Source organism: Crocodylus siamensis, chromosome 6, assembly GCF_052110815.1.
Source record: "Crocodylus siamensis isolate JL-2025a chromosome 6, ASM5211081v1, whole genome shotgun sequence".
In the NCBI taxonomy this organism is placed as follows: Eukaryota; Metazoa; Chordata; order Crocodylia; family Crocodylidae; genus Crocodylus; species Crocodylus siamensis.
In genome coordinates this window covers 7,690,644-7,717,517 of record NC_143400.1, presented here as the reverse complement: position 1 = coordinate 7,717,517, position 26,874 = coordinate 7,690,644, and the positions used below count along the sequence as shown (strand labels likewise).

At 46.0% G+C, this 26,874-nt stretch overlaps 2 long non-coding RNA genes across 2 annotated transcripts in view; one reads left to right on the top strand and one right to left on the bottom strand.

Annotated features, from left to right (window-relative positions):
* Positions 1-18,115, bottom strand: part of LOC149860846 (uncharacterized) — a 69,008-nt gene extending 50,893 nt beyond the window's left edge. The window contains exon 1 of the long non-coding RNA XR_016443281.1: positions 17,896-18,115. This is a non-coding gene — a long non-coding RNA (uncharacterized LOC149860846). The remainder of the gene's footprint in view (positions 1-17,895) is intronic.
* LOC149860845 (uncharacterized) lies at positions 1,750-26,503 on the top strand. The gene is made up of 3 exons (XR_016443282.1): positions 1,750-1,882; positions 17,807-17,906; positions 26,385-26,503. It is a non-coding gene; the product is annotated as an uncharacterized LOC149860845 (long non-coding RNA).
* The last annotated feature ends 371 nt before the right edge of the window (positions 26,504-26,874 follow it).

Below are 26,874 nucleotides of genomic sequence, written 5' to 3'. Positions count from 1 at the left end.
AGAGAAGAATGAGCAGGGGTTTAACAGCAGCCTTCAACTCCCTGCAAGGTGGCTGCAAAGAGGACGGAGCTGGCCTGTTCTCAGCTGCCACTTCACAGTAGAGTCGGCATCACAGTTCATACCCGCTGATGCTATGTAGCGTCTCGTGTAGACGCTCCCAGTGGTGGCAGAAGACAGAACAAGGAGAAATGGTCTCAAGTTGCATCAAGGGAAGTTGAGGTTTGATATTAGGAAAAACTTTCTGATCAGGAGGGTAGTAAAGCATGGGAACAGGTTATCCAGAGAGGTGGTGGCATTTCTATTCTTGGAGGCTTTTAAGACCTGACTAGACAAAGCCTTAGGTGGGATGATCTAGTTGGGGATGGTCCTGTTTTAAGCAGGTGGTTGGACTAGATGACCTCCTAAAGTCCCTTCTAACCCTGATTTTCTATGATTCAATGTATCCCTTTACCTGGACTCATTTTTAAATGGCACAGAACAGTGTTCTCAGCTTCAAAGGACAAAAAAACCTCTTTGTTAGACTCATGCCCCCACTCAGAAAATGCCAGATCTTTGCCTTCACTTTATTTTTTAACAACGAACAGTTCCAGAATCACAGATAGGGACCTGCTTGATTTGCGGTTTTGCAGCTTTCAAAGAAACCGTGAAATCTGGGATTGTCCCCAAACTCAACGACAACAACAAAAAAAGGGTAATAAAAATAAAATGCTAGCTTCCCAGTGGGAGCCGGCGGTCCTCGCTGTTGGGATAGGAAGGTGCCCACTGGTGGGGTGGCACGAAGGGCAGCCAAAATGACAGCTGTCCCCCTGTCCCTCTGCCCCCCCACCAGGGCCACCTCGCTGCCAATCAGCACTGAGGGGCAAGGCCTCTCTGTCAATTAGCAGCCGGGGTGGGACTACCATGAAATAACTGCAGAATTAGAGCTTTAGGCCACAATCAACCACTGAAAATTGGTAAGACCCCCACTCCGTGATTCAGGTAGACCCCTAATCATAGAGAATCATAGAGAAGTTGGGCTGGAAGGGATGTCCCGAGGTCATCTAGTCTAACCCTCTGCCTGTGGCAGGATGATCCCCATGCAAACCAGCCCATACAATTCATAATTTAAACTCTTTGTAAAACTACCGTCAACCCTGACAACGCTAGAGCAATTCTTGTCTGACAAGAGCACTCGACAAGCCCACAACAGGGCAGCATGACATTGCCACTCTGGATTCCCACTGAAAATCTGAGTTGATCTCATGAATCATGCATAGGTGTTTGCACACCTAGAAGTGCTCATATTGAGCAGCCATGGCAAATCACTGGCAGAGAGGGACCATGGCAAGAGGGAACTCCAGCCTCCCTGCTCCTCAGGACAGCCTGACCTCACAGACATGGCTCCTTTCCCCCCATCTCTCCTGCTTGTATGGGCTACGCTTGGCCAACACGCACCAACAGGAGAAAACCTTTTCCTGCCTTTGCTTACCGAGCAAATTTTTTTTCTCCCCTGAAATCTGAAATAAACCTGTTTTTAAAATGTACCTTTGGAGCAAGGAAATGTATTATTATGGTAATTGTCTCGTGCTAATTATACTTATTACTATAATAACCATTTTGTTGTCACACAAATAAAGTGGATTACATCATTTGTTAAGTGCCAGAGGCAAACAGAGGCTCCAGACCAGGCAGGCAGGCAGGTTATGTGGGTTTTCTTCTTCAGCTTGGCCAAGCGGTGGCTCAGAAGCAGGCTGCTTTGAGATGGAAGTCCAGGCTTAGCATGCAGGCTCAGACAGCGTACCGTCAAAGCTTCAGGTCACATCTCTCACCCTGCATCTGACGCTACCAGAAAGGAAGCCTGGGTCCCTGAGGGTTCAGCTGCTAACTTGTGAGTTATGGAGAGGTAGGTTTGAATCCTTGCTGTGACTCAGCCTTTCTGTGTGATCCTAGCCAAGCTGGGTTTTTTTTTTAAAGTATTCTGGTGCTCAAAGTTTGCTACTGGCATTCACCAAAGCACATGGGTGTGTTGGACGCCTACTTGATGATCTATAGTGAGTTAGGCGCCTTGTGCACCACATAAATATATAAGCCAGGCCCCTCTTCTCTCTCTACCTCTGCAAATGTATTTCAAATCCCACTTCACAGATTCACACCGATTCACAGAAGTTTAGGGCTGGAAGGGATCTTGTGAGATCTTTGGATCCAGCCCCCCTTGCTCTGGGCAGGAAAGACTGCTGGGGTCAAATCGCTCCAGCAAAGTGTAGGCAAATCCTCGGGGGCTCCACCCAAGTGGTCTGTAACCATATTGGCATTATTTGTCCACCTCTCCAATAAATTTTGGATGCAGAATTTTCCTTGTTTGCTTAGGAACCATTTGCTTTTAATTAGCCAGTAATTGGAAGGTCCTGCTGGCCCAGCAGCTCACCTGAGCTTGTTCCTGTTCTTTTCTGGAGGGACTGATGTTTTTAAGTGGGGCAAAATAAATCGTTGCACACGGAAACCAACCGTGGGAGAAACATCACAGCACTGTTCTCTGTTCTTTCTTTTCCTAAGCAAACATACAGAAATTGACCCAGGCGCTCTCGATCAATTAAAATGCCCATTAAAAAGCTTGTTTATTTGATTATTTTTGCCTCCCCAGGGCCAGATTTTCAAATGCTCTAGGCATGCCGTAGCATGTGCGATTTACATGACTGAGTGCAACGCAGGCGGGTTGGGGACGCTAATGACTACCTGCATGTTCCCAGTTCAGCGTGTGCAGTCATGCCAAGCGTTTGCCCAACTTTTCTTTGGAGATCAGCCTGCCTGCTCATACAAGGTGCCTGACAAAATCTCTAGGCTTGTGGGGAGATTGTTTTCAAGTTTCCTCAGTAGAAGAGGGAGTGGGAAACTGGATTTGTGGCTGGGGGTGGCTTTGACTGTATTTTCCAGTGTCCTTTTGGCTTTCTACAAGACTTTTCACCATCACATATGTGTGTATCAACAGTCAGTATGTAGCTGTATTGCTGTGGTTCCCAAATACTTTACTCATGCCTCATTCTGCTATTGCTGTACAAATGCAAAGTATCAAGGACTCCCTACTCCAAAGGGCTTTCACTTAAGCAGAAAAGTCCTACTCCAGTGTTTTTAACATGTTAGAGTTAGAGTGAGTACAACAACACTGAAGGCAATGGGGTGGCTGGGGCCAAGGGTATGGGTCACAGCAGGCTCTGAATCATGACCTCCTGTCTTGGAAAGGGCTTTGGCTCTACAAGTTTATTCTGCAGATGACTATACAGCCAACTCAGTTGGATGCCTCATGGCAGGACATGACTAGGATAAGCATAGCCCATTAGTGAATTCATGTTATGGATCTACCCTGGGCCTAGTCTCAAACTGTAGCAGCTCATAATTTTCACTTGGGACACTTCCATGCCAATCTCTGGCCACAGTGGTAGGTGTCATGTGAGCACCATTTGGTTCATGAGCAAAGGGAGACAATGGGAAATGCAGAAGAAGCAGATGGATATTTGTCTTCAGGATAGGGAGGGGTGGGCTGGGTGGGAGGTCTTTCAGGCTCTTCTCCAAAACAGCCTTATGGTATTTCTGGTGAAGGGGCTGTGCCTAGCATAGCAATGGCATTAAGGACCTCTACAATCACAGCCATCACATCATGCCAGGTGCTGGTTGGAACTTGGAATTTCTGTTCAGCAGGAACATCATTTTCAAATGTCCTTCCTTCCTCCATTGGAAGGAAAAGCCCAAATTTCCAAATTTACCATTGATTTGGATTTAAAAGAAATTTGCCTTGGAAATATCAGCATGACAAGTGATCCTTCGTACCCATTTCATTTTGATGAGGTTGAAGGGTTTTGTTCTAGCATGTTGTGTTAGTGGAAGTAGAGACATAACTAGGGTATCCAAGTAAACCATTTTGAAATGTTTCCATGAAACAGATGCAGGCAATGCATTCCCAAAACATGTATGGATGTTGTCCATTGTTTTCACATGGAAAACTGTTCTATCAGAAAAGCGCTTGATAGGATCTCCTAAGTAGTCAAGTTATGAAAAGCCCATAGACTTTGCCAAAGTGTGCTAGACATTTGTGTTAACTGGGCTCTACACCCTATTTGTCTTGGGCATGTCATCCAGCATGATTCCTTAATCATCTATTTGACTCCCTTTGGAAATACCATGTTTTCCTCATACCAGACACCCCCAGATAAGACATGCACCTTGTTCTAGGGAAGCAGAAAGAAGAAAAGAAGAGGTGTGGCTGAATGCTGACTGCAGGGGATCCCGACTGCAGTGGCTCTGGCTGAGAAAGGGTTACTAGTGTAGCTCTGACCCTGAAGGGTAAAATCTACCCCCCCACACTACTCCCTTCCAAGCCTGGCAGGGCAAGACGCACAGGCAGCCCTATGGCAGCATCCACAGCCTTTGCCTCCATTAGACGGCTGAAAGTTAGCTTTTCTTCATTTTGGACGGATGACTTTGTGGGGAAAGGTGCATGTGGTATGCTAGTAAATATGGTATTAAGGGAGGAGAGCCATCAGCATTCCTTCACCAGCCTAGGCTGCACGTAGCAACTTCTTATGGTAACACCCCTCTGTACATGGACGACGGGAGCTTCCAACATAGCTTACTCTACAAGAGTCCATTAACATTCAAACACCCCTGATCACTAACCTGCTCAGGCCTGCAGAAGAGAGGTCTTTGCATTGGTTGAGTGAAGATGCTCAAGGTCTACTGAATGAAGACACTGTGGGTGGGTTCAAGTAACCAGTAGGTCCTTCCACATGTACTATGGAGCTTGATGGGCCTGTGAATTCATCCTTGTCCAACTACCGCACAGTGATCTCACCATGCCTGGATGCACAGATCATTTTCTCCTGTTTACATGCACTAAAGAGAGTTTGCTTTAGCCGTTCCCAGGTGTACAAGCCCAGATCTGTGCTTTCTGAACACCATCTGATTCGGTCTCTTTCCTTTTTGCTCACATTGCTGCTTTACACACCCAGTTGCCTCTTCTTTTTGCATACACACCAGGCCTCGCTTTGCTCAGTTCACTGCACCGATGCCCTACATTGCATACCCAATCTTCCAGTCCATTCACACCATTCCTTGCTTTGCATACCAAGATCCCTGCATGTCTGCAAGCTTAGACAGGGATGCCAGTCTTAGTGGCTCTCACTAAATCAGGGGCTCAGTGGCTTGGAAGCTGAGGTCAAAGCCAGGTATCAGTCCAAGTTCCAAAACATCAAACTGAGGGTCAAGACAAGGTCCTGGTTTGAGCAAACCATCAAGGCCAGGAGATCCAAGATTTAAATGGAGTCAGATCACGGCATCCTGAACAGATGCTCTGTATAGTACTGTGGATGGGATAAGGCCCTGTTGGAAATGGGAGGGCTTTACAGTCCTCCAGCCCAGTGCTTGTCGCTTACTTTGGTCTTCCCAGATGACCTGGTCCTCTATTAAGGGCCTTATTGAAGGGCCTGGGCTAGGCTAAGGCTGCTGTATGACTTGATGCCATAGTCTTGGCTTTTGTCTGTGGGCACCAAAGACCTGGGTTCAAATCCCAGGGTCCTGCCAGTTTTCTCCACCGTGACCTGACCTGTATAGTTTATTGTTCATTGTGCGCACACACCCAGTACCTAGTTTTGTAGGTTCCTCATCTTTGCTTTGAATTGGCAGTACCTTGCTCATCTCATGTCCAGGGCCCTGCCTCACTCACCCAAGTCTGCTGCTTTGTAAGCACAAATCCCTATCTTGTACATACATTGACCTCTGTAGCGCACATGCTCACAGGCTTCCCAGAGGTGTTTGCAGTGTGAAGCCACACTCTTCTTCATCCCTTTGATTATAATCCCCATATTATTGTCCTCAGAAGTCAGTTCACTCATATTAAATCTTTTCCCTTCCAACCTCACTAGCAACATTTTAGAAAAAAAGACACCAACCCACAATAAGAAGATTCTCTCCATCCATCTCACTTGGTACACCAAGGCATTTTGCCTTTGTGTGTGTGTGTGTGTGTGTGTGTGTGTGTCTGTGATGGGCCCCTGGAGCTTATTTTATACGAAGGCAACACAGGTTGATGTATTTTTAAATGGCTTGATTTTATCACCCTGGTTAATGATTTGTCACGTTATTTATTAGACAGTGTGATATCCAGAGGGATTCATCGCATTAACGTATAAATAATGTGGCAAATAGTTCAATAGAGCTATAAAAAAAGTGATTTAGAAATAAATTGACCTATGTTTGCTACATGTAAACTAAGGTGGTGAATGATAATGTGTGTCATGCCCTTAAGCATGAAAAATAGGAGGCCAGGAATAAAGCAGAAAGTTTCCTAAATGGTAAGAAGCTAATGAGAAAAAAAAGATACTTTGTTTTGTTACACTACCCTTGTCACCCTGCTGATTGTCACCCATTGCACTTCACAGTGTCAGCAGCAAGGGGAGAATTCAGATCTACAGAGGAATCTCCATCTGTATGGGAAATAGGACACATAGTTGGGCAATACTGCTTCTGCCCAGTAGAGGTGGATTTTTGTCCAGGGTACGGTGTGTGCTTTATACAGTGAGATTCTGATGCATAAAACCCCAAATTTTTATGAAGGACAGACACTGCAAAGGATTAGCCTTGATTCCCTAGCATCAAAGATATCTACACTTCTTCCCTAGGGGTGTCCCATCTACCCACTCCTGTTTCATACGTAGAAGACCTGGAAGTAAGGCCTTGAAGCCAGCCGGAGAGTCTTCCCTACCATTGCTCTTGAAGGTCTGTCTCTGATGTGCTCCAAAACAGCCATGAAGGGCACCCCCATCCATGTCCCCACCTCAGTTCTGGGATTGGTACGTACACAGCAGGGAAAAGGACATGCTCTATGGCCATGAGCTTCAGACCGTTGTAGGATGTGGTATAGCTCAAAGGTCGAGATTGGGAATGTCAACTGTGAATGGCACCATTTACTGGATTACACATTCCCCCTCCCCAAATCAGTCCTCCAAAATTGGAGTGCATGTCTTAAGCAGGGAAGGTGATTTTAAGGACATAAGGACAAGTGCTAAATGGGGTTGAATCAATGGTCCATCTAGCCCAGTATTCTGTCTCCAACACTGGCAGAAATGGATACTAAAGAGGGAGAGCATTGAATGGAATACCTCTCAAGTGATCTATCCCTTGTTCAATACCCTCCCTGGCATTATTGATTTAGAGATGCCAGAGGAAACATTGGCAGCCATTTTGTTCAATAGCCATTACTAGATGCATCCTCCATAAATTCATTTGCTCCCTTTTTGAACCTGGCGATGCTAGCTGTTTCCACCACCTCCTGTGGCAATGAATTCCACACGTTAACAACACGTTGGCTTTAAAAAGTCCTTTCTCTTACTCACTTTAAACCTGTCACCTCTTGAATTTCAGTGGGTGCCCCCTAGTGTTGGTATTCTGGGACTTGGTGAACAACAGTTCCCTATTCACTTGGTCCATACCCTTCATGATTTTATAGACCTCTATCATACCCCACTTCAGTCTTCTCCTTTCCAAACTGAAGGCCCTAGCCTTTTTTAGTCTCTCTTGGTATGGCAACTGCTCTAAGCACCTGATCATTTTGGTTGCCAGAATAGATTTTCTTCACCAGAATAGAAGCATGGAGGAATAGAAGCAGGGAGATGCTTTGCTATAAAGGCTGCCATTTTTTCTAGGCCAGCAAGCAGCAGGGTCAGAGTCCACTGTTAACCCTCTCACAGCCACTGTCAAATTGGCAGTAGCATTTGACTGAGCAGCCAAAAGCTGCTGTCAATTGAGCAGTGTCTGTGAAAGTCACTGTAGCTTTTTCCTGGATCTGCCCTAAGCTGACTGAGGTCTAGAGTCTCTCTGAAGGCCCCTGAGCTGCTCACATCCTGGTGGATTGCCAGGCAGGGAGCCAGCAATTCAGGGACCTGGGAAGTATTTTATGAGCTAAAATAAAGCTCATAGTGGGCACGTCTATACATGCGCATTTACTGTGCAATAATCAAAATGAATGTACAGTCTGGGTGAACGTCTACATGTGAACACCTGTACTGCACAGTAAATATGGTGACTTATGCCAACTTGAGTGTAAATTTGATACCTGCATCATACAGGTATCAAATTTATGCCCGATTAATTACTGTGCAGTAACACACGTGTAGATGACATAATACTGGGTCTGTGGCCTGACTTGGGACTAACTTTAGTCCCAAATCAGTTCACATACAGTGTTAATGCACTTTAATGCCTGCATGTGCAGACGCCAGCCTATTCCCACATACTGCACAGTAATTTACTGTGCAGTAAATTTAAGCTGGTGTAAAAGCACGTGTAGACATGCCCAGTGTGTAGCGTTTCAGCAGTAGCATAATTAGGGGCAAACAATCAAAGCACCAGCTCTGGCCAGGGGCAGGGGTGGGGGAGGAGGAGGATGCTGATTTTAAAGGGGTACAAAAATAGCTGATCCAAGCCCAGACTTGGCTGCTGCCATCACTGCCACCCCCGGCCCAGCCCTCAGTGCTGCCCAGCAAATGGAAACTAGTTAGTATACCTCGGTTGTCAAGGTTTCACAACCTGCTGTGTTGTGAGTTAAAAGGCTTGAACAGGCACGAAACAAAGATTTGTGAAATTTCATAGGAAACTTCAACATGGAATTTTTTTTTTGTCAGGGAAGGGAAGGGGTATTCTATTTTGGAGGGAAGAGAAAAATATGAAGTTAAGGAGTTTCCTGCAAAAATGGAAAATCTAGTTGTCACTGAAAAAGGAGTTTTGACATAGGGGGTTTTTTTCTTAGCAGATGAAACCTTCTAAAAAAACCTCATAGTGATGGATTAAGGATTTATAGCATCAGTCCATTCCTGTGCAGTTGTCTGCACTAAAAATGTGACACTATATCTTGTTTAGGTCCAGAAAAACTGGGCATCTTTCCATTGTGAGCTCATGAGTTTGCCTAGAATGCCAGGAATTTGAAATGGGTACTGAATTATTTTTTCCCCCAAGAACCAAGGCCTATTTACTCAATATTGGTTTGAAAATATATATCCAAACCCCTTCAGAATATGGATGCCCAGGGTCTGTGCCAGGAGCAAGTGAGGGCTAGAAGAGGGATCTTCCATGATGGACAAAGCAATGAGTCCAAGATGTGTTGCAAAGACAGAAACTATTTCCTGGTTCTAAGCTTTTATAAGTTCTTCACCTCCCTGTTTTCCACTAGGAATTTGCAATAGGGGAGGGTCTGTGATACATTTAAGGAGCCTGTTCCTTATCGAAAGGACTGTGTTTCATCTGATCCTTTACAGCAGTGCTCAATCTTTTGCCCCCATGGGTCGGATGAGTGGTCCAGGGCCAGTTTGTGGGCCAGTCTGCAACCCACGCATTGGTATCAGGATCTATGAGGCCCACACATCCAGCCTGGGCCCTGTGGTCTCAGCTGGATGCCAGGGTCAGGTTAGGGTTAGGGCTAGAAGAGGGATCTTCCATGATGGACGGGGAGCCAGATGTGACCCAGGTGCCATGGCTTGAACAGCATTGCTTGAAGCAATAAACACAGGGGGGTCCTGACTCCTGACTGAAGCTTGGCGGTGTGACTGTATAGATCAACTGATACGACTGCCAGGTTGCTACAGATCGATGAATAAACAAACTCATTACAATTACAAACTCATTACAAAGATATTGGGCCTGAGTCTTGCCTACACTCCAAAGTCACATTGCTTTAACTATATTGGTACTGTTAGAGCAGTATAATCCTTATCCCCCCCAAAAAGTTATACTGGAAAATATACCTGTATACTGGTATAAGGTACTTTTATACTGGTGTAGGACGCCCAGTATCAGAATGGTACTGTGATAGCTGCACTGATAAAATATCACTCCCTGAACTAATATAGTTAGTGCAAAAATGTGTATAGATAAGAGCTAACGGGCCCCATAGGAACGTAGGAAGGGACCTCACAAGGTCATCTAGTCCAGCACCCCGCTCTAGGCATGATTGTTCCTAACTAAACCAGACCTGCCAGCTGCCTGTCCAACCTGCTCTTGAACATTTCCAGGGATGGAGATCCCCCAACATCTCTAGGCAGCCTATTCCAATACTTGACTACCATCAAAGTCAGAAAGCTCCTCCTCATCTCCAGCCTAAGTTTCCTCTGCTGCAGCTTGAGACCATTGCTCTTAGTCCTGTCCCTCTCCATCCTCTCTAATAATCACCCTTCACATAGCTGAAGACCATTATCAAGTCTCCCTCAGCCTTCTCTTCTTTAGACTAAGTAACCCTCATTCTTTCAAGTCTTTCCCCATATGCGTTTGTGTCCTAACCATTTTTGTCTCTCTGTGCCAGACTCTTTCCAAACTGTCCAAATCCTCCTTGAAGTGTGGGGCCCAAAACTGGAGACAGGACCCCAGGTGAGGCCTCACCAGAGCTGAAAATGTGTATGTAGAACTAGCGAGTAAAATGACTTGGAGCAGTGGTTTTCAACATTTTTAGGTTGAAAGCTCCCTTCATTAAACTCTAAGACCCTTTCAGAAACTGCCAGGTCTTGGCTTTCACTGATTTTTTTGACTATGGAAAAATACTAGAGAAATTCATCTGCTGCAGAGTATTCAGCAAGCCCAAGTCAGGGCAGAATGTTTTTCAATTCCTATGTGAAATCTATGGATTTCTGTTGTGAATCGTGCATGAGTTGTGAATTGTAACAGTGCTAATATTGAGGGGCCTCCCTTAGACCCTTGAGAGGATCTCACGGCACCCTGCTCGAGACTCACTGCTCTAGCAATTGCTAAGGGCTAAAATAGCTTTCACCCCAACCCTGGACATTACTTTGGCTCAGAGGAGCAGGCACCTTGGCTTTGCCAGAAGGTTATTTGATCTTGCAAAGAGTGCCAGGCAATTTTTAAACTGCAGGTGTAAGACACATTGTTTCTTTTTTTACAATGTGCTACAGTTTAATTATTTAACACTGTGTGGGCCAGGAAAACAATGTAGGGGGTTGCAATAAAGGTGGGAGAAGAGCGTGGTGATTGATTCATTGGGTGACTAACTGGTAGAAGTGAGGAGCAAAAAAAGGTATGTTTTTATGGGAAAGTTGGCCCGAACCAATCAGAGAGCAGGTTACAAAAATGAGCTAGCCAAACCCTCCCTGCACCCAAATCCAACTAGATGTTCGGGCTGATTTTGTGTCTCAACATTCACCTGCTTTTCATTCTGTCTGCATTTCGCTGTGAGGTTGCCAAACTTTGATCATACACAAGCAATGATTCCCTCTCTAGTGTTATCAAGGGCAAGTTTCTGGCCAGGCCAGAGTGAAGCAGTGAATCAAGCCACCTCCTGAAGTTGGGGAATCTCCTTCACTGTAGGCTTTTAAGTACAGGTTAGACAAGCAGCTCATGGATGGTCTAGGTGTGTTTGATCATGCTTCCATACAGGGGGCTAGACTAGGTGATCTCTGGTATTCTTTTCCAGCCCCGAGTTGTAGCAAGGTAGCATCGTTATCCATCTGCAATTGGTAGAAATCCTGGAAACTCTTTACTGCAAACTCTGTGCTGGAGTTGATGGAAGAGCTTCTGAAGGTAAAGGCCTGGGTTGAATGGCTTGTGTTTCTTTCATAGTCTTGGAGTGATGTCGTAGCCAGGGATTATATGAAAGAAGGATTTTTGTGGGGGATCTCTTTTACTGGACCAACTCAATGGCTGGAATAGACTTAAGACAAACTTCCCACTGCAATCAGCATCTCCCACAAGAAACCCAGCAGAATCCATGGATCCTACACAACTATCCCCAGACGTGATATATCTGGTCCAGCACATCAAATGTCCTTGTGTGGGTGAAACTAGACTAAAACTATGCACCACAGTAAATGACCACAGGAAAAAGATTAAGGACAGAGATATGAGGACGCTTGTAGAAAAACGCTTGCATAGAACAGCCATTCATTTCTAACCTCACTATCCTTGTGATCAAGGGAAATTTAGAAATTACCTTTGAAAAGAAAGCCTGGGAACAAATATCAGGAGCTGCCTATACAGTAAGAACCCAGGAGTGAACATAGATACCGACTTCATGGCTCACTATAATCTACCTGTCTTCAGCTAATCTTATTCCTACAATGGACAATAACAACCCTAATCCTTTTTGACAGGTCTTGATCTTCCACGAATCAAGCTAGCTTTTGTTGTCTGCTAGCTACTCCAGGGAATTTCTCTCTTCTCCAGTTTAACAGCCTGGCAGACTGTTTTTGTCCTTGATGTGCATGGACAGATCTGAAGAAAGCTTGTCTGAATCTATCCTGACCATGCAGTTGGTCCAATAAACGATGTCACCCACAAAAGAAGCTTGCCTTACATACGGCATCTCTTTAGCACCTTTCAATCCAAATGGCTTTGCAACCACAGCTGGGATCACTTGCAGGGAATGATGGATACTGTGGAGAAGGTCAGGCTCAGGACACCAAATCTCAATCCCTGCCCAAACCTCTGTCATGGAACTTATAACATCCACTCTTCACAGACAGGGCTTTGGCATTAACAAGACAGGTCTTCAATTGCAAAATAGCCTCAATAACCCAAGGGGAAGAACTAGGGTCTTGGTTTGGCCTGTTGTGAAATTAGGGGTTGTGGATAATATTTAGATCTGGGTTTACATGTGAACACTTTGCTGCCTTTGCCTCCTCTGCCATAGGTTAGGGCTGCCTAGATAGAATTGGCACTGGGCACATCTGGAGTCCTGTGTGCAGTTTTGGGCCTCTCATTACAGCAAGCATGTGGACAAATTGGAGAGAGTCCAGCGGAGGGCAATGAACATGGCTGGGGGGTGGAGGGACATGACTTCTGAGGAGAGGCTGAGGGAAGAAGATTTATTCAGTCTGGAGAAGATTAGACTGAGGAGGGATTTAACAGCAGCCTGCAACTTCTTGAAGGGTGGTTGCAAAGAGGATGGAGCTAATCTGTTCTGAGTGGTGGTAGATGACAGAACAAGGAGCAATGGGCTCCAGTTGCAGCAAGGGAGGTTTAGGTTGGATATTAGGAAACACTTTTGCACTTGGAGGGTAGTGAAGCACTGGAACAGGTTACCCAGAGGTGGTGGCATCTCCATCCTTGGAGGTTTTTAAAGATTCAAATAGACAAAGCCTTGGCTGAATGATGTAGTTGGGGATGGTGCTGCTTTGAGCGGGGGGTTGGACTAGATGTGACCTCCTGAGCTCCCTTTCAACTCTCATTGTCTATGGTTGTCTAAAATGGTGCCAGTAGCACAGGACTTAGTTTGCCTGAGGGTGAGCAGCATGCTCCAATGGTTAACACACTTTAGTGGGAGACAGAAGACCTATTGTCTGCCATAGCCTCACTGCAAGACCTTGGGGAAGTCACTCAGCTTCTCCATACTTTGATTTCCCTGTCTCTGTCATGGCTGCAATGATATCAAAGCACCATTGTTAGAACACAACATGATCCATGGATCAGACGTGCAGGATGTGATCCATTCCTGCCTTTGAAGGATCTGCCTGAGAGTTTTCACAGGATTTGAAGGGAGGCAGGCACCCAACTCCTACTGAAATTCACTTTCTTAGGCTCCTGGCAAATCCTGGGCATTATGTTTAAGGTTCATCCCACTGAGACACCCTAGGGACCCTTCAGAAGGTCAACGGGCACATGAGCCTGGTATCCTATTGGGTTTTTTATGGCTTAAGTACGACAATTCCTGTATCCAGTGGCACACAAGTGTGTGATATAGCTGGCATCACATCTGCCTGGCCAGCCCAAATGCCCAGGTACCACTCACTCTTGTGACAACTGGGGGCAGCATCTGGCATGAATCCAGAGCAAGGCCGACATTTTTACTGGCCTGGAACTGAAACCAAAAGACTTTCACCACTTAGCCACTCCCCCATCCCCCCACCAACCCATCAGAAAGTTTCACCAAGAGGAAAAAAAAAAATCTCATGATTTTCCTTTTCCTCAATGATGGATTTATACAGGGCTCTTGCCCTATGCAATTGCTTTTGCAGCACAAAGGTGCTTTCTGTAGGCAACCATCTTTTAAGATCCTTTTTTCCCCAGAGCAGAGGAAGAGGGGAGGGGGGAACCCCATTAAATTCCTGGAAATGGCCAGGAGATCTGTTGTCTAGGGGGAGAATAAATAAGAATCTTGCAGTTTCCTCACCAGGAACCGACGTTCTTTTTTAGTAGCCAATTTGATTCACTTTTCAAGGAACAGGTTTTCATGCTTTGTGCATTTATTTCCTAATTTTATTATGCCATTTAATTAGATCATGCACATTGGTTTTATTGTTAAAACATGTCCTTGTTTTCTTTATAACTGGATTTCATGGCACTACAGGGACATTTAGGAAAATATCATATGAGCTGCATTCCAGCATCTACAGTGGAAGTCAAACCTCGATCTCAGCCGCGCGGCTGAGCCATAAATCTCGTCACAGATGGAAAAAGCAGAATATTATTCACAGTGTGCACAGCGCCAGCAATTCCAGTACAGTTAGGGACACCCCCCCCACCCCCAGAGCACTTAAATTACAACCCTGGGAGGAATGGAGCGGTGCGGTAACTCTTCCTGGAAGGACACTGAGAAGTTGTTTGCAAGATCCTCTTTTACAAGCTGACAATACTGAGGAGCAGGCCCCCAGAGGCTCCATATTTCACATTGTCTGCAATGCTACTGAGCTTGTCTCTTTCCCTGTCTGAACTGGAGGTCAGAAGACACTTTCCATGAGAACTGCAGGTATCTGGAGGTGGGTTTCCAACTTCCAGGCAGACCAGTCTGATTTCCTTTGACATGTACCTTTTGAGGACCTTTGCTTCAAGAAGCCATTTCCCCAAGTTCCTTGCAAAAACCATGTGTGATCTAACCTGGGTGGATTAACGCTGTTTTAATGGTGGGTTGGGGAGGGAGTTCTTCTTGACTTCTGAAAAAAAACAAACACCCAAAAAACAGATGGCTGCTAGAGAAGAACAGAAAAAATATATATTTTAAATCAATGAGAAATGGTTCTGGGAATTCCTCCAGGGACAACTGAGTTTAAACAGAAAGTGTAGACTCTTGATCAACTGCACGGTGGTTGAATTCAGGAAACTGAGAACTCTGGGGTTTTGCTCTCGATTCAGAAGGGCTGGAGTTTAACTGGAGTTTGAAAGAGAACTGGATGAATACATGAATCAATTTGTACTGGGAGAACCTGAGATGGGTTAGACAGATGTAGACACCTGAAAATTTTGATTTGTGTAAAGCTGCAAATCGTGGCTGTGTATAGAGCAGTGATTCTCAGTCATGGGATAATGAGATCCTTGCAAGGGTGCCACAAGGTGCCATGCAGTATTAGCTTTAAGAGGTGTACAGAAATCTATGCATGATTCACAAGATACACTGAGATTTCATGTAGGAATCCAGAGTGTCCAAACCATTCTTCCCTGCTATGATCTTTCTGAGCTTTTTGCAACACAAAATTTGCTTTATGTAGTGGGTTTGGGGTTATTGCTTAGCTCCAACAGTCAACTTAAGTCTCTCACACCATACATTTATCCCCAGGCACCTTTGCTGTACAGGAATCAACATAAACCAGTCCTCAAAACACCCCCATAAACACAGTCCATACAGGGCAACTCACAGTCCTGAGGTTTCTCCCCAGACCTGGAGAACGTGCTGCTGGCCTTTTGCTGCTCCTTCAGTTGCAGTTTAGTCTTCCTTCTCTCTCTCATGCAAGTTCCCTCTGCTGGTCTTGGGGGGCTGCTTCCTCCAGCCTCACAGCCCTGGGTCTCTTGCTAAATCCTGGGAGAGTCCTTGGATTTGTTTTGCCACCTCTAGGCAGGCACCCTCTCCCTCTCTTAGTCTCCTTCCCCTGGCTTCTCTTGCCAGGAGTTTGTTAGTTTCTTGCGGGCCAGCTAATTATCCTTTGTAGCTGGTCCACTTCCCCTAGGCAGCCTGTAATCAGTGCCTACTGCCTTCAGCTCGACTGTAGTCCCTGCAAACCTGTAGACTCCTAGGCAGCCTGCTACACTCTAGTATTTTTCCATAATTGAAAAATGAGGGAAATCCAAGAGCTGATGTTTTCCAAGGGGGGCCTTGAGTCTAAAAAGGATGAGAACCACTGATACAGCATCTCCATGGTTTTTAGCTGGGAGAAATCTCAGGGGTAAAGACATGTCTCTCATTGTTTAGCTAAAAGGTTAATTCCATTATTTAGAAGCCACCTGAAACTACCTACCACCAGAAGCCTTGATCTCAGACACACACAAAGCCAGTATGCAACTAAAATTTCTATTGTCTCTTGGGCCTGGGAATCTGAGCGGGCTTTCTAGTGATGTTTTTGGGTGTTATGAGATGCTGTGAGAGAACTGGGGAGCCAGTAGATCAAAAGTGACCTGAAATTCAGAGTAAGCATTATGACTTGAAGTGGGAAAGAAATTTCTTCTTTTACCTAACACCTTCCCTATAAGGAAGGAAGTGTCCCCATTAGTACTAATAGCAAAGAAGGGCCTTCACATAGGAAGACGAGTGGATACTAAAGGCCTCTTTAGTCTACTAGGGATACAAAGAACAAGAACCAATAGCTGGAATGAATTCTGGACAAATAAACCTGAAAGAAGAGGTATATTTTTATAAGCAAGTGTGCTTTGACCATAGGAAGGGAAGTAAAGGATGCCTCATCACCTGAATTTCCTGTTCAAGACTGCATGATTTTCTGGACGAAATAATTTAGCCAAGCATCAGTTATTGGACTCACAACAGGAGTAATGGAATGAAGCTGTAAGGCAATCCTGTGTTTGCAATCCCATTTCCAACCTTGTTCCCATGTCTGGGCCAAGCCACCTTTCTCCAATTGCTGGCAGCCTCACTTGCTGGGATCCCACCTGGGGTCATGACCCTGAGTTAGGGAACCACTCCTCTATGCTTTATGGGATAGAGAAAGTCAAAATACATGATCTGTGAATCTCTGAATCACACCCATAAGCAAGACAGCTCCAGTGTTATGAAAGTTTGGCCTGGGTTCAATGGAGTGTTGTAATCCAATTAAAGAAAGCGAAGCCTGTTTTCTGCAAACGTTCCCTAGAATTGTCCTATGAGTGCCTACAGGCTGTTCTTGGAGCTGGTGGTCCCTGGACTGGATCTTCCAAGGAGCCTTTGTGATTTACAGAAGAGTCTAACTGAACATCTAAAGAACAGCTGGATTTTCATAGCTGCTTGCTGTGTACCAGGTAAGGAGGAGCCGTTCTGAAGGTCTCAGCCCCTGAATGATTTTGGACGTGCTGACTGCTTGAAAAGCTACTCCAAAGTTCATTTGAAATTCTAGCCCTGTGTTTTTGCTTTCTATGCTCCCTGGAGCAGTCTAGTTTCACTGGCACAGATGCAAACAGAAGCAGAATCTTTGCTAACAATAGTAATAATAATAATATTACTATCAGCAATAATAATTTGGAGAGAGTTCAGAGAGAAGCCAAGCGAATGATTAAAGGTGGGGAAATGTGCATTAAAGTGAGAGAGAGAGTCTGTTTGCTTATCAAAGAGAGGGTGAAGGGGGAACCCACAGGCACCTACACTGCTTTTCAGCCAGGCAGAAAAAGGTATAACCACCCCAACTGGTTGGCAGCTGATGTGAGACAAAGTCAGGCCAGAAATAAGGTGCAAATGTTTAACAATCACAAGGATGAGCCATTGGAGCAGCTTACCAAAGGCTGTAGGTGCATTCTCCATTGCTGACTATTTTTCAGTGCTGCAGCTCAAGCAAGAATTACTTTTTGGGCCATGCTATGGCCTGGCTTATACAGGAGGGCAAATGAGATGGTCACCCTGGCCTCTTATAGAGCCTTTTTACCTCCACAGATGTCAAAACATTTTACTGAGGGAAGCAAACATCATTCCTTCCATATTACAAGTGGAGAAACTGAGGCATGAGAAGAGCAGTGACTCACCCATTCTTCAGGTAGGCAGTAGACCCACTCCAGTCCTTCCTCATGCTGCCTCCCTGCGCACCCGTTTCTTCTAATCTGGGATTGGAAATAAGAGGATGGTGACTTTTCTGCCCAGTCACAATTCAGCAGGTATCACAGGCATTCCAAGTGCTCACAACCAGTCCATACAGCAAAATACATTCACAAAGAATGAGAATGACCGACCAATTCGTTGAGCTGATCATGGAAATGCAGCTAGCAGAAAAAGAGACTCCAAAGGTTGGCTAAATTATTTGCTGGAAATTATTCATTTGGCTCAAATTTCAATCTGCTCTTGGAATGTCTTGAATTCGTTTAACATCTTACTACATACCACAACTATGTCAGGCTTTTCCTACATATTGATTGCAACACCTGGAAGTTGTTTTTTGGCTAATGTCTGGCTGAGTTGGTGCCATCTGCAAAGGTTGCTTCTCCGTGTGGAGAAGGCAATAAGCATTGCAGCTGCTTTGGGTTGGTAAGTACCCATAAGTCTCTGCTCCCTGCCAGGTACACTGGTTTAGATCAATGCAAATGACTTCTCAAGGTGGTCTGGACAGACTCGCCACAAGGGAAGCTTCAAAAATGACTTGTGTGTAGCAATGCAGTGATATCTGCCTGAAACAACAGCACCGAGGACAGATAAGGAAGAGTCCAGACGAGAGCGACAAAAGTGATTAGAGGCCTGGAAAACAGGACATATGAAAGGCTGAAAGAATTAGGATTGTTTAGTCTGGGAATTAGGATTGTTTTAGAATTAGGATTGTTTAGTCTGGGAATTAGGTTTGTTTTAGAATTAGGATTGTTTAGTCTGGGAATTAGGATTGTTTTAGAATGAGGATTTTTTAGAATGAGGAGTGTTTAGTCTGGAAGACAGAAGAGTGGGGGGATTTGATAAAAGTTTTCAAATATATGAAGGGTGACTATAAAGAGGATGAAGACTGTGGCCAAGACCACAAGCAGTGGCCTTCAACTGCAGCAAAGGAAATTTAGCCTGGAGATGAAGAACTCACTACAACCATGAGTCACCATTAGAACAAGCTACCCAAAGAGGTGGTAGGATCTCCATCCTTGGAGTTGGGTTTTCTCTGTGGCCGTGGGGAACAGGACTAGGAAAAATGGCCTCAAAGTGTAGCAGAGGAAATTTAGGTTGGAGATGAGTAGAGACTTTCTTACCCCCAGAGAGTTAAGAGCCTTAGGAACAAAGAGACTTAGGAACTGGACACCTGAGCCCCTTTATGGACTAGGCTTTAATGTCTTTGGGCTTTTATACATGTGCTCTAGGACTGTGTGTGTGGTGGGGAGGAACTTTAATTAGAGTGGCTCCTAGAGCCACTCTGATTAAAGTGTTTGGAGTGTCATGTGTATCGTCAAACGAGCTTTAGTTAAAGCGCCCCGCCATCATTTTTCAGCACAGGGAAGCTGATACACGTGATGTTGGAGTCTGCTAGAGCATGGCAATTACCATGTTCCGGCACACTCGATTAATCGAGTTTGCTCCAATGTGCTGTAATTACAGCGTGTTGAAGCAGTCTCCCTGCATGAGTATAGGCACCCTTTGTGCCTCAGTTTCCCCTATCTGGAAGATGAACATAACAGTATTGGCCTGCAGGAGCCACGTCAACACCTAGCACGGGGAGACATTTGCAGGAGGAGAGGTAAATACTTTATGCACTCCGCATTTCTGTGGTCATTGCGGATGTGCTGGAGATGCGATGTATTGCAGCCCTCCTCTGAGATGCAGCCCCCGGAGAGAAACATCTCCTTTATTAGCCTCTTGATGCTTGAGTGCCAAGCTCCTCTGGATTCTCACCTGCACCAAAGCTGCTTTTCCACCCCTGAAAAATGTGCTGAGTTGGATGGTGTCCATCTTGATTTATGCCTGGCTCAATAAACGGGAGATTTCCAGGCCCTGATCCTAAGCCCTGCTGTATTAGTGTATAACAGGCCAAACCCGAGCCCTGCTGTTCCAGCAGAGAGGAATTTGGGCCAACTTGTTTAAAATTCCTTTCTCCGCACAGAAAGCCATTTGCTGCGAAGTTTAGCCTTGGGGAGATTTATTTCCTTGTTAGCTGTGGATTTTCCTATTAGCCCATCTCGAAGAAGCATGAGTGAATTCTACAGTGCGCCAGCTGTTTTGCTCTATACAGGTACATATTACAGCCGTCATTAAACAGCCTGTCATTCCGAGCTTTCTAATTACCGTATGAATAGAGAGTGCCTTGAACAGATCAGTGGATTGTTCCATTGTGACTTACAAAGGGAATCATAAATGGAAAAGATGCAAACATTTTTTTTTAATTTAAAGGGAAACCCGCTCATCAAATACAGGCTCACGTTTCATAAAGTGAACTTTAAAAGGCTTTTAGAGAAAAACAAATCTAGAATATTTCATTCTCTCCCCCCTTCTTTTCATTGCAGTTTTTTTTTTTTTCACATTTTCATTTAACTAAGCAACAAGAAATCAGCACAAGATAGAACCACGGAGCCAAGACATATGGTAAAGGAGATGGATTCCAGTATTCCAATAAGCAGTAATATACTGCTAAGAGGCGCAGTGCTAGCAGTCAGCAGTTTTCACCGTAACAATCTGCTCCTTTGTTGTAGCCAGTTCAGAGTTTTGTCCTGTTTTTCCAGAGGAAAATGAAGCATTTCTGCCAAGCTGTTTTTTTTTAAACAAACAAACAAGCAAACATTCCCCTGGCCCATGCAACAAAATGTGCTTTTCCTCTTGCTATCGGCAGCTGAGCACCTTTCAATCTTGAACGTCTTTGTCCTCGGAGCATCCTTTTATCTAGGAAAATTATAGCATTATTTATTCCCATCTTTTGAGTAGGTGATGAAGGCATGTTGACACTGAGATCCAGGGATCACAAGAGATATAGGTGGAACAATACCTAATGTATAGCAAGCTAGAGTGGGTCTCCTGTATTAGGGTCTCTGCTCAATGCAGAGGGAGAGTCCGGAGTCTCACGATAGGAAACCAACGTGTCCCAGAGCTGAAGCTGCCCAAAGTCATCATGATGAACATGTAGCCACCCAGTGAGAACACTGAGGACAGGGGGGTGTCCAAAATCTGGCCCCTTACTCAGCACTACCCATTGGTGCACACATCCGCTCTCAACCCAGAACTCAAAACCTTCTACAGCCTTTTTTGGGAGTACTGAGATGAGCTCATTCTTTGCTCTGAAAGGCTGGTGGTGCCTGTTTTGTAGCCTAGTGGTTGGAGCACTCTCCCAGGAAATCAGACACCCAGGTTTCACAGATTTCATAGACATTAGGGCTGGAAGGGACCTCAGAAGATCAAGTCCAGCTGCCTGCCCCAGGGGCAGGAAGCCAGCTGGGGTCACAGGATCCCAGCAAGATAAGCATCCAATTGACTCTTAAAGGAATCCAGAGTTGATGCTTGCACCACCTCCGGTGGCAGTGTCTTCCAGGCCTCGGGGGCTCGGACAGTAAAGAAGTTCTTCCTTATGTCCAGCCTGAAACGGTCTTGGAGAAGTTTGTGACCATTTGACCTTGTCATCCCATGAGACGCTCTGGTGAACAGGTGTTCCCACAGATCCTGATGTACACCCCTTATACACTTATAGGCAGCCACCAGGTCCTCCCTGAGCCTGAGCTTTTCCAGGCTGAAGAGTCCCATAGTTCTCAGCCTCTCATCATAAGGCCTGTTTTCCTGACCTCTGATCATGCGCGTGGCTCTCCTCTGGACTCTCTCAAGCTTCTCCACACCCTTTTTAAATTGTGGAGCCCAAAGCTGGATGCAGTACTACAGCTGCGGCCTCACCAAGGCTGAATACAGTAGGAGGATGAGATCCTGGGATGTGCTAGACAAGCATCTATGGAGGCAACCCAGAGTTTTCCTTACTTTGCCGGCTGCAACATCACATTGGTGGCTCATATACATCTTGTGTTCAATCATGACCTCCGAGTCCCTTTCAGCCATGGTGCTAGCAAGCGTAGCACTGCTGAGCCTATAAGCGTAAGTCAAGTTCAAGTCCCTCTTCTGGCTGAGGGGGTTCAAACCTGTATTTTCCCTTAGATCATCAGCTAGTTTATGTTGGGGGTATTTTTCACCTCTCCTGGGGACACTATATCACTATATGGAGAAGAATTCCTGAAGTACTGGGCAAGGAAGATCCCAACCAAAGCCACAGTATGAACAACCAAGTCTTCTGCAAACACAATGTCATGCTTAATGCAAAATGCATAAATAATTAGGGGAAATGGGAACACAGGACTCTCCCAGGAGGCAAATGCCCACCCAATTGGACTACAGATTCATGTTGACTGTTGTCGGGTATGCTGGTATACAGAAAGCAAGAAACCTACTAATAATCATAATGAGATTTGAAAAATCACTTCTGGATTAACCCTTGACTCCCACAGGGAAGTGATGCTGATTGACACTGTGGAGCTGTCAGTGGGAACAGATTGATACTGGGAGTAACCCTGAGGATGACCTTCAAGCGCTCTGAACAGTCTGTCACCCTCACCATTTACACTTCATTTGGTGGCCCACACCAAAGCCACCCACAGGGTGCTTCTTCTTCCTTAAGCGGAGCCTTTCTAGGGATCAGGCTGCCCACCTTCTGTGCTTATATCTAATCATGAGTAGTAGAGACAAGAAGTGGGGTGCAGAAGGGCTGGCAGCTAGCCACAGGGAATTTTGTGATTACTGCTGGGGGGCTAAAGTTTCGGGATTACAAGGGGATTACAAGGTCCACCTCAGCTCTTGAAGAGTGTCCTTCGAGTCGTCTTTCCAATTGCAAACTCAGAGATCTGAATGCATTAACAGCAGTCCAACATGAACCCGACCAAAACTACGAAGACACTGAAGGCTGCAGAATAAATCACTGGGAAGGTAATTTTCCTTAGCTTTGCAATCAAGCTTCAGACTTGGCCTTTGACCTTGATGTCACAATAAAGTAGCCATTCGTAACGGGTGGAATTTACCCGGCGCAGCGGGCCGCAACTGGCCATATGACCCACATCAGAGCCATCAGTGGGCCATAACCTTGTGACAGCTCTCTGCAGATAGGTGAATTCACCTAGTACTGTATTTCCTCACACACAACATGCCCCAGAATAAATTATGCACCTTGTTTTTGAAAGTCAGAATGAAGGGGGAAAAAAGGGTCTTTCCTGGCAGCAAGTAACTGAGCAGTTGCAGCTAGAGAGCAGCACCTGCTCATTGTTTTTCTCCCTGTGAGTTGCGTGACGCCTTTACTTTCACTTTTGGCTAGTAAGCAACAGAAACTGCTCTTACCATATTTCTCATGTATAACAAGCACTAAAATTTCCAGCAGCTGGTTTTGGGACAAGGTCGCCGTTGTACATGAGATAATACATTATTCACTCTGCAGACTGGTACCTCTAACGGTCTGCATGCGCTAATGGTGTCTCTCATGGAGGAGGTATAGGGCGTGACAAACTCACCTGTGGCCCCAGGCTGGATCTGGAATGCAAGGAGCCTCCTAGGCCTGATCTGGACCTGGTAGCAGTGCCCATCAGGGCATATGTTTGACCCCCCCTGCTTTATACAGTAATAACAGACTTGTTTCCAATTTTGCCTCCAGAAATACCTGGTAACTTTAGTCTCTATTTTCCTCCTTCCACCACCCTTACCCCTTGCCTTTCTCTTGACTGATTGCTTGCATTTATTTCCTTTTGATTTAGACTCCACAGAAAGCACCCCCCGCTCCACATATCCCCCCCCCCAACTCCACACTGGCGCGCCACACCCCGGCCATTCTTTACACTGAAAAAAAGCCAAATGCCGTCCGAGCAGCTCTTTCTGAATGAGCCACGGCTCAGCGTCAAACCTGACCATTTGCCATCCATTTACTTTTCACATTGATTCTCCTGCCTCTCCTCGAAGGGCAGGGGAAAGAAATGAGCTTTCTAGCCTGCCCTTGAAAATGGCAAATCCAGGCTATTTTGGATCAAGGACACAGACAAGTAATAGCCTCTGGGCTCTTCCACAGAATACCTTAGCAATCACTCCCCTCTGTATTGCATAAAGCATCAGGGCCTCCACATCCTTCACATAAAGCAGTGTTTCTCAGTGCACAAGGAGAGGCAATCTTTGCAGTAGACTGCTCTTGATCCAAGTAGGTTAAGGCAAACACCTTATGCTCTGTCCAGCACCCTATATATCACCGGTGCAATACTCATGGAGGTAGCTATTCTACATGAAACTCCTTTCAACTGGAATGCCTTTAGGGCCTTTCAATCTATCAGGGAAAGGCATAACATGAACCAGCCTCCAGGAAGCCAGATACAGTCAACTTAGAAATCAGGCATGATTTTTTTATGGGCAGGAAGACCCTGACCCACCCTACCAACTTAATGGTGGATTTTTTCAAAGATGTCTTCAGATTGTTCTGGTAAAGGTCCTTTAGGATAAAGTGACATATTGAGCTCAATAATGGGGGCAACTGAGTGAAACTCAATGACCTGTGATATTCAAGAGCACAGACTAGACCGTAGTGGCTCCCAACCCATGGCTGTTACCCAGCATGTCACCGTGAGAGCCTCAGAGGAAATTAAAAAGTGAAAACAGGGAAAGTAAAATATGACATTATCCTCAGCATGTAACTTGCTCAGGATCGTTGGCCAAGGTTGGGGACTGCTGGCCTTGATGAGTGCAAGGTCCCTTTTTGACCATAATGTTCTGCCTCTACAGGTGACAGTAGCTAATTCAGACTCCCCTGCTCTAGTTTTCAGCTAGATGGCTCAGCCACAGGTAGGAAGCTGGCGAGGGTAAGGTCGAGCTCAGTGCAGATGAAGAACCTGAATCTATCTGGCTTCTTCACAGGCTTATAATCATAGGAACATCAGGCTGGAAGGGACCTCTGGAAGTCACATCTAGTTCAACTCCCTGCTCATCCCTATCCAAACCATCCTGTCCAAGTGCTTGTTTATCCAGTTCCTAAATCTGCACAGTCAGCCCTGCTGTACACGTGCAAGACATATTGGTCAAAGCCCCCCAAAGCCCCTTAACTTGCTCCAAGTAAACCAAATGGGGGAGGAGGGCTTTCAGTATTCTGCCGCTGCAAGGGGTGTTAAAATGCACTCAAGATATCCAAGGAAGATATCCATGCCCCCTTCTACAAAGGAAGTCAAAAGCTCTAGGGCAGGAGTGGACAAAATGCAGCCCTCCAGGCTATACTATCTGGCCTGCGGGGCCCCTAAAAAATTTAGAAAATTAATATTTATCTGCCCCTGGCTGCCTGTCATGCGGCCCTCAATGGCTTGCCAAAACTCAGTAAGTGGTCCTCTGCCTGAAATAATTGCCTGCCCGTGCTCTAGGGTCTCTACCAATGTGGCAATCCATCTGACCCTGAGCAGTGGGCCAGGACCCTATAACCAGAAATCATCACACCTGAGTCCCAGCAGGAGCACTGGCACATCCCAGGGGCCTTGGCTGTAGTCAGCATCCACTGCTCTTGAGGAAGGCAAAGAAACCCCTGGACATCTGGATAAGAAGGGGAAAATTTTTCTTCCAGCCCCATGTGGCAGGCAGGGAGCTGGGTCTGGGGCCAGGGCTGGGATCTTGGGGTGGTGACAGTGCTGGGCCGGGGCTGAGGGCAGAGCTGTGATCCACTGCCCACACAGCCCTGCATGCAGAACCCATGCCCCTCGCAGGGAAGTGGATTGTGGTTCTGCCCCAGGCCCTGGCCCCATGCTTTTATTGCCCCGCGGCCCCATACCATGATCCCAGCCCTGACTATCCATCCCGCTCCCGAACTCTGCTCCCTGCCTGGCCATGGCCCCATCCCATCCACATACCCTGCCCACCCAGGTCCCACCCCCTGCAGGGGGTGTGGGTCAGAAGGGCTGGGGTGCCTGGGCAGTGGGGCCGGGTCTGGCAGTGATGGCAGCTGGAAAGAGCTGCTGGAAAGTGAGTCTGGCCACTGCACCACCCCAGCCCATGGGTGGCAGGACCAGCCCCACACATCATGGCTCAGGCTGCCCCCTGCTCCTGCGTTGGGTGGGACTAAGGGACCTACAGCAGGCCAGACAAAATCCCTTGATAGGCTAGATCCAGCCCATGGGCCAAATATGGCCCACCCCTGCTCTGCTGCATGGCCATAACTCCCCTGCATCCCTTGCATAAACTTATCCCAGTTGCTTTCATCTTTTTTCCTAACTAAGCCAGTTGGGGAGCTCAGGCTAATCCCTGTCCTGCCACTGCTATCAATACCCAAGACAGCTAGTTTAAAACTACCTTAGGTGCATCTACATTGTAGAAGCCTACTTCCTAGCTAAAGATCCAATCATTTTTTGCCAATACTTTGGTGTTTTGAGTGCCAGTGCCCATATGGTTGGATTCTCCAAAGACAGTCTGCTGAGAGAGCTTCCCCAGCTTGTATCATGTTGTCGACATTTCTCTTTCCCCCTTTGCTCTTTATTGCAAGGGACATAAAGAAGATTAGTTCTTTTGTTTGTTTGTTTCTCATCAGCTCCATCTGCCCAGCTCCCCACCTGAAGTCGGCACGGTCCTCTGTGGCATCTCAACTGGTTTCCATGGAAACGATAATATCACAAAATGAAGGATTATGACTTTGAGTGGGAAGGGAACAGCAGGAAACAGCTTCCATGCAAATATCCATCGCAATAAAAGGCAAATAAATAAACAAATCAACTTCCCCCCGCCAAAAAAAAAAAATGGCAAAGAAACGGGGGAAAACGGAAAATAGAAATAACTCTCCTGGAGGATGAGCTTAACAGCTCTCCATGAGGAGCCAGTGGGTCTTGTAAGCAACGCGCTTTTTAAATTGATCTTTCTTTGCATGATAATTGCAAGACCTGAACTTGGCACAGTCTGACATGTTTGCCCGGCACCTCAGGAGTTAATTGCCCCTGAGCCGACTGCACATGGGTTAATTGGAATACAAGATACCTGCTGAGTTCATATTGGCTGAATGGGCCTGGGAGAGCAATTAATGTGGT